At 35.2% G+C, this 8,915-nt stretch overlaps 1 pseudogene; it reads left to right on the top strand.

Annotated features, from left to right (window-relative positions):
- Positions 1 to 2,822: 2,822 nt before the first annotated feature.
- Positions 2,823 to 8,915, top strand: part of LOC107714415 (sal-like protein 3) — a 42,360-nt pseudogene continuing 36,267 nt past the window's right edge.

The following is an 8,915-nucleotide window of genomic DNA, read 5'->3' as shown; positions in this document are numbered from 1 at the left end:
GGGGGGGGGGGTGTTAGATGCATACATACATGCTTAAAACTTGATAATTTGGCTTTTACAATTAAAAGCAGATAAGTAACCACAAAATAAATGCATCATGTAATTCACAGACACACAGAGAATAATACTATTATGTCATACATAAAAACTTTACATTTTGTAACTTGAAAATTGCTATTTTTCTACAAACAAGGCGGCTCAGCTGGTACAACAAAAACCTTAAATGGAATTAGTGTGATATAGTCTTGCATTTTGGCATTCATGAAGCGCAGAAAATAGTCAGTGAGCCAGAATAACACGTATAGTATAACAACCCTGAATGCGTCAATCAATCAATCAATAAAAACTTAATAGGATGCATATTTACCTGAAACGTTTCGCTGTGATTCACGTCGCGGTTCAGTAGGCTACTGCCTTCAGTTTGACTCCTGAGCTCATCTGATCTATTGCTGGAGATTTAAAAAAAATCAACGGACACAACAGTCGACACAGTATCAGGGCTTTGTTTTTACGAACAGTTCGTGGAGCTTTAAACGGATTCCTTAAATCACAGTTGCTTGTCTTCTAAACCGCTGAACTGACCCTCCCCGTTCTAGCCCTCGCCTCTCTGAGCTTCACACTGAGAACACATTATTAAAATAATTTCTGCAGTCGTGCACGCTATTTAACCTCTTTAACAAATATGAATATATATAACTATTTTGTAAAGTAATTACTAAAAATCACAATAATTTTTACGTAATAAAATAACTAATCTGGGAGTGTTTATATTTAATTAATGAGGATTTTATTTTACCTTTCTGTTTGTCTGGTTCCATCATCATCTCTCTAATACAGATAATAAAAGAGATGGTAAAACCTCTCTGAAGATATTCATATTAGGCTACTGATGATCACAAAGCGGGAATTTTGGTTTCTGTGTTTCAGCTAGTTATAACGAATCAATTTCAAGGGGATACTCTCGTGATAAAGGACTTTAGCTGCTTCGGCTATTCAACATAAGTCTGTAGCGAGCAGATAGGTCCAAAGAAATGATATTGCTGTAAAGAGTGAGTGTTCTTATCTCTCCATAGCAGGACACGCCGATCGATACAGGACCTGAGCTATACTCTTGCAATTATCAATGGTTGATTTTGTCTTCTGCATACATTAATAGAAGATTTAAGGTATTTTTGGACATATGCCTAACTTTTGTTGGGGTGATGGAGTAGCCTAGAGAAGAAAAAAAATCGCTTATGGAGAACCTGTTGTAAAGGAAACTTTGTACATAAAAAAAACAGGGTTGATACATTATAATAGCCTACAAGTCAAATACATTGTACAAAATCTGCATTATATTAAATTATATTCTGTATTAAAATAAATTAATATCAGGATCAAACAGATACGACAAATACATTATAATAATTAGGCATACACATATTAGGGAAAATCAGACAAGAAAACAAAATGTAATAATTAATGATAAGCACGATATAAACATTTGTTCTTTGCGTGTGTTGTCTCTGTGCGTGTGCGTGCGTGTGTTTTAATCGCTTTGAGGCTATAATTAGGCTATGTCGCTTATCTACCACCAATTTTTCTGTAGGTGTACTAAAAAAAAAAAAATTCCCCTCATATTCTTAAGCTATATATATATAGCCTAAGTTTGTATTAATATTGAGATAGACTGAGCGGTTTTATCAGGTCAGTTTCATTCAGTCGTGAGCATCAGATGACGGGCTGTGGTGAATTGGTGTGTCCTGCTACATCCTAGCGGTCGCTCTCCGCAATGGGCTCAACTCAAGCCTTCAGCAAATCCCTCACACAAGACACACAGTCTCACACACGGACACACACCTCTCCAGCGCCATCACTGACAACTAACAAACTTCTGGCGTGGTCGTTTCGCCCAGCTGAATGTAAACCCAATAGGCCTACGACAGATACAACGGTCGTTTTATTGTTTGTTTTTGTTTTGTTTTATATATTAAGTATATATTAAATCGCGGACGTTCTTCAGGCAATGCGAGCTGATTTGTAGGCCTGGAGCGAGAGGCTTTAAATTAAACGGGCTTATAGAAGACTAAACCACTGCAGACTCTTGAAACGAATGATATCGGCTACGACGGATCATGCGTTAAACTGATTAACTTTTAATGACTCGAACACTTTAACTTTCTTTTTAAATACGATTGAATTTGTGTTGCTACAAGCATTAAAAAAGAGCGGGGTCTTACCGTTGTAAACTTTTGCGCACTAGTTGCCAAAATTCAGGATTTTTTTTTTTTTTTTTTTTAACACCGGAGGACGACGTTTTTTCCCACCCTTGTTTTTATTGAGAGAAAGAGAGAGGCAATGCTCATGTTATGCGTTCATCGTATCGACTAATGGAACAGCGGAACCTGCGAACTAGCAGAAAAGTTCATCTGAACAGGAGCAACCCGTATCACTCACTTTTCTCTCACTAACTGTCGGGAATATAGGCTATTATACAATTTGAAGTTAAGAGTAAAATCATGCTAAAATGAACAACTGAGGAAAAGCCCTACAGAGCAAAGAAAACATTTGACCCTCCTCCTTTTTCTCTGGGCGTTAGTGGTGATTTTGGGTGGATGGTGATATTTGAAGGTGAAGTTGCCAAGTAAATTGCGGAGTCCGTCCCTCATTTCCATATGAGTGTGCCCACGGGAGCTCTGCTAATCCAAAGTATCATTCACTGTCATGATGATACATTCACATAATAGCAGATCATCTCCGTTATTTTGCAGCTTGACTTTTTGAGATTTTTTCAGAGGATCTCTGCTTATGGTCACGAATGAGGTAAATCTTGCAGCAGAAGAATGTCCCGTCGGAAGCAAGCAAAACCACAGCAGCTGAGATCGGACGAGGACCCTTCACTTCTGGAGCTGCTCCCTGAACACGGTAAGTGCGTTGCTATCCCTTTACTGTGTGGTGCGTTATTAAATAAAATAATATTATATATAATATAATATAATTAAATAACTGACTCTTTGTAATTCTAAAGTAGTGTTATAAAATTATTATAGTTAATGTATTTTCACATTTGCGAGCTTATTTTGAAGTTTACTAAAATTGTTATGCATTGTTTTGTTTTTTTCGCTTTTCGTATAGCCTACGACAGGTGCGACTTAATATCGAAAAACCGAATATCGAAATTTTTCTGACGTTATATTTTAACATATGTAAGTCAAAGCGGAAGGTTAATATGACGTTAAAATGCTTCTGTTAAATGTACATTAGTGTAGTCCTCGATAGATATAAATGATTGGAAATATATCGACTTTTTAATGTGACTCTTAAATTAAACAGCAAATGATGGACTTTGTAATTCATATGAAATTTCAAATATTAGGCTAGCTAATAGGCCTACAACAAATAAATAATAACAAACAACGGCAAACAAAGCTAATATAAAAGCATACAAATACATTCGCAATGCAGCGATTAGGTTAATCAAGTTGAGAGATTCACCTAAAAAACCTAATTTATCTTAATTTATATATTGTGTGTGTGTGTGTGTGTGCGTGTGTGCGTGACTATGCAGAAGCATCCTAAAAGCAGGTTTTGTTACTCGGAGACACTCCAGACTTTTAACCGAATGTCTTTGCGAAGACTTTAAATAAAAACGGGCTGATTTTCTGCTTTAAAAAAATTAAGTAGGCTACCTTTTTTGACATTTAACTTTTTTTCTTAGTTTTAACTTGATATTTTTGCTTAAGTCTTCACTAAATCATTGACAAAAGACGAGAAAAAGGAAAGAAAGTTATCAGTTTCACATGTGTATTGACGATGGCACAAACTCTCTGGCATTGCACTCATGAATTAAAACAATTCGGGCTTCTACATGATTCTATTTTCTACAAGAACACTTACTATAAAATTAGTTCTTAATAATAATAATAATAATAATAATCACATAAAAGTGAAACCCTTCCTCATATATCTGTTATTCAGACTCAGTCACTCAGAAGAGTATTGTAACATTTGTTTTTCTAGTTTATAAACATCAGCTACTTTATCATATTTATTGCTAAATTATTTGTTTATTATTATATTATGTTATGTTATATTATATTATATTATAAGTATAATTATTAAGTTTTTAAAATGAATGTCAAAAGACTCAACCTCATGAACAAGCAATATGTCTAACAGCAGCAATATATATATATATATATATATATATATATAATGTTTATTTGAAAAATAAATTAAAAATAGTGTAAATATGCATGTAATCCAGATAAACTCATAAATCTATCAATACATATTTTAAGTACATATTTGCCATTCTTGTGTACATATACATATACATATAATAATCACAGTAAGTCAAGAGAGAATTAACGAGAAATGCACATTGAAAATGTATTGACAAATTAAACTAACGTATTTGAACTCTAGCAGTACTGAGCATATTATGTTGACTTGTATTTCGGTTTTTGACAGTATACTGTTGATGTATAATCTGGATTCTACTGCATATGATTAGCAACAGAAGTATTGATTGTTTCCCCATTACAGTGATCTAATGACACGATTGGTCATGCTGTGAGAATTTAACCATTTGGTCTGACTAAGGTCTAAATGTCCAGTACACCATTGTCATTCTTCACATTCACTTAGAGGAATGTTTTCCAGTAAGAATGTTTGAGCAACTTTGTCATTTTCTTAATGAGCGCAGTGTTTCTTTAGACATTTCCTCTGTTCCTCTTTGCACAAGTATTTAAATGCTCATTTTGATTCTCTTTTGGTTGCCTGGCTTTTAAAAGAAAAAAAATAATTATTTTGTGTGGGAACTCAATGGTGTGTCAACAAGAAACAATCATTGCCCCCCCACCAAGTCAGTCCTGACCTGACACAATTGTCCCTGAGGACGGCTGCTTTAAAGTGCTTTGATACTGCATGCTCTAAACCTTTGGCTTTATGGCACCGTCATGGGTGGCCAATAGATGTCAAACATTAAATGCAGCTTATGCAGATGTTCTGTTGACCTGAGGAAAGTGGCTCACATATGTCCTATGAAGTATTAATTATAATAGTCTTTATGTTGTCTTTCATCTCCAAACAACCAAAGAGTTCCTTTCAAACTTTTCATTATGTACACCTAACACAGTTTACAACATCAAACACCAAAAATCTTCCATAAAGATTTAAAAAAAAATTTATTTTATTTTTTTTGCTGATACATTTGAATTCACTGTGTATTTTTGAACACTACTTTTCCTGTCTTTTATATTTCCCAGGTCACTGAGTAAGAATATTTAAGTAACTTTGTCCTTTTCTTAATGAGCGCAGTGTTTTTTAGACATTTCCTCTCTTCCTCTTTGCACTGCACGAGCACCGCTTGCGCTCCGCCTCCGCGCCGCCAGCGAAACCGCCCGCGTTTTGCCGCTTTCCGCATGTCTCCAATTGAGAATGAACTAGACATTCGCGACTGCCGCGTACCGTGTGAAAGGGCCTTCACACCAGAAGCGGATCAGAAGCGCAGCGGTAGGATTCGCGAGACCACGTGATTTGCCTGTCAGATGTTGTTTGGTTGCTCATATTGTCCTTGTAAAAAGGATTTATGATGTCATACAACACCATGTGTTTTTGTATTTCGAGGATGAACCGCTCGTCGTCCATTTCTGGCCTCCTGCCAAAGATATGTGACCGTGAAATACGATCGGGAGTCTGCACAGGGTGTTTATTTTGAAATTGACATGATTTTTTGACTTTTATTTTGTATTTGCTGTGCGGTTTATTAGTAGTAACAGTAGTAGTAATGTAATAGAAATTATAAATGTATCTACCAAAGAGTTACAAATAAAACAAAATTGCATTTTTATGAATTATCTCCCCCCATTCACTGCATGTTTTCGTCCCGTCCTACGTAGCCTAGAGTCACTGAGTGAGATCAGATGGTAAACTGTCAAATTAGAGATGTCTTCGAGTTTGGAGCCGGACGATTTGGTCAGTTGCACTTTTAAACACATTTTAGTTTTGCTATAGAAAATCTACAAAATCACACTCTGATTACATAGAGCAGCGAGTGAGGTTGTCATGGCAACCAGATACACTGCACGCAAATTATGGCTGCACTTCTATTTTGCCACACTAAACTTAGCAATAAACACGTTGAAAATAATACAAAATAAACATGTCTGTCAAAACAATCTCAAAGGAGGCTTTTATTAAGCAAAGCAAGGAGTGAATTAGTCACCCACTGTTTAAAAAAAACAGGTTTCAACAGGCAGGGTCACAATTATCTACAGTGTATGAAGCTAAAGGTTTTTGGGTTAAGGTTCATAATGTAGAACATTTTTAACATTGTATGCTGTATGTGCATAGGTAGCTAGCAAACAAGGAATACAGCTGTTAAGCTAATAGTCACATTTAGCTGAAGATCATGATTGAGAAATGTTGGATACTGGAAATGCTGCTAATTATATAGCAGGATAAAATGTATCCTATTTATTATTTTAGGATTTTTTTTGTTTGCCCCAGTGAAGCATTTCTATTAATATAACTGATTAAGTAGTCAAACTCATTCCATATCAGCAGAACAGTGTGGTACAGAAATTCTATGTCCATAGAAAAGGTTCTGAATGAATTATGTTACTGATACCTAATGGTCAAAAGCAATAGCAAAAGTAATAGATCAATATTATTAAGCTGCAGACAAAGATTTTGAATAGCTAGGTTGCCTTGTACACTATATTGCCAAAAGTATTGGGACACCAATGACTTGTACATATGCGTACAATCATATTAGACACTTCCAAAATGGGAAATACAATTTTTAAATACATGAATTATGTTTCCATCTTTGTTGCCACAGTTTTGGAAGTGCCTTTTTCTGTTCTAAAAAAGGGGGTGTCCCAATACTTTTGTCCATACAAGTCATTGGTGTTTGGTGATGGGTTTATGGGTCAAGGTCTGCATTTAAAGTCACACCAGAGGTGTTCAGCTGGGATTATGACTTTACTTTCTGCAGACCAGTCAAGTTCTTCCACACTGACTGAATCAATATTTTATTTATTTCTTTAACCTTGCCTTATACACAGAGGCATTGTCGTGTTAGAATAGAACAGGGTCCTGTCCAAACTATTGGTATAAAATTAGAAGCACACAATTCCCTAGAATATCATTATATGCTTAAACATTAAGATTTGTACTCATGGAAATTACTAAAGTAGTTAAACCTGTTCATTAGAAGGGGGTGTCCCAATACTTTGGGCAATATATTGAATGTTTGGTGCGGTAGGGGGCCCAACCTCATTTTCTTTCATAGGGCCCAAAATCGCTAGTGGCGCCCCTGAGTAGCACCCCATTATTGTCATCATTCAGAATGCTGTGCTAAATAGGACATCAATATCGATTGTAAAGTGACATAAAATTTTTTAGCTGAGACAGATATTCACATGGATTTATTGTACAGGGAGGGAGGGAGGGAGGGAACTTGAGCAGACAGCAACACAAAAATAATATGAGTAACAGGCTCACAAAATATATTTGTTGACTTTTTCAACAAATATATTGTACTAATTTTGACATTTAGGTACTTTAGAAATTATGTTTTAATACACTACCAGTCAAAAGGTTTTGAACAGTAAGATTTTTAATGTTTTTTAAAGAAGTCTCTTCTGCTCACCAAGCCTGCATTTATTTGATCCAAAATACAGCAAAAAAAATTTTTGTGAAATATTTTCATTAAAAATAATTTTATTCCTGTGATATCAAAGCTGAATTTTCAGCATCATTACTCCAATCTTCAGTGGCACACGATCCTTCAGATATCATTCTAATATTCTGATTTGCTGCTCAAAAAACATTATTATTATTATTATTATTATTGTGTTGAAAACGGATTAGATTTTTTCAGGTTTCTTTGATGAATAGAAAGAACAGCATTTATCTGAAATATAAATCTTTTGTTACATTATAAATGTCTTTATCATCACTTTTGATCAATTTAAAGCATCCTTGATAAATCGTCGTCCTCCCATTTTCACCTCAAAATTATGGGGAAGCTGTGCCTACCCTGCCTCCCCCGACGAGCCGCCACTGGTTACAAAAGCTTTTTATTTCAGATAAATGCTGATCTTTCTATTCATCAAAGAAACCTGATGTACTCAACTGTTTTAAATATTGATAATAATAATAATAACAACAACAAATATGTTTATTGAACAGCAAAGAGCATATTAGAATAGATATTAGGGAAAATGGCAGAGATATTGGGGAAAATGAAGAAAAGGGAAAGGGAAGTGAAGGTGTATTGCAAGAGAGAACCTTTAATTATTTTCCACGGCCCCAGACTAAGGATTTAGACCTTTTTTTATGTGATGGCCATACAAATAATAGGGTTGTCTGGTTTCAGAAATTGTTGTGGATATATAGGCTATATACAGGAAATAAGGGGCCACAATTGCACCTTTTGGGGTACAACAGCTTGTCACTGCACCTTAAAAGGACATATTTGTTCCTTTTTTACCCCTAATAGGTAGGCCTACAAATTAGTACCTTAAGGGTACGAATGACTACTCTTAAGGTACTAATATGTACGGTGTACTACTACGGTGTCATGCTGTGTTTTGAAATCACTTGTACCCTACCTGATCGAAAAAAAAAAATCCTTTCTTTCACTCTGCCTGTGTCAATTTGAGTCTTGTTAAAGATTTAAATAGCTGCAAAGATGCTCCTCTGTCGGTCACGGATTATGAAAAGTGAAACGTAAATCTATAGGGGTGGTTGGATTTATTCACGCACGTTAAAATATTTATTTAAAGCTTCTTTCTTTTCAGTTTCTTATTTACATCATTATCTTAATAGGCTGTATATTAACTTATTGAGAGAAAACCTAGTTCTATGTAAAATCAGACATTTGAGCACCCCCATATAGCCAAAATGGCATGATCATAACACCC

The sequence above is a fragment of the Sinocyclocheilus rhinocerous genome, unplaced genomic scaffold (genome assembly GCF_001515625.1).
Source record: "Sinocyclocheilus rhinocerous isolate Xijiao unplaced genomic scaffold, SAMN03320098_v1.1 scaffold839, whole genome shotgun sequence".
In the NCBI taxonomy this organism is placed as follows: Eukaryota; Metazoa; Chordata; class Actinopteri; order Cypriniformes; family Cyprinidae; genus Sinocyclocheilus; species Sinocyclocheilus rhinocerous.
This window is presented reverse-complemented; position numbering and strand designations above follow the sequence as displayed.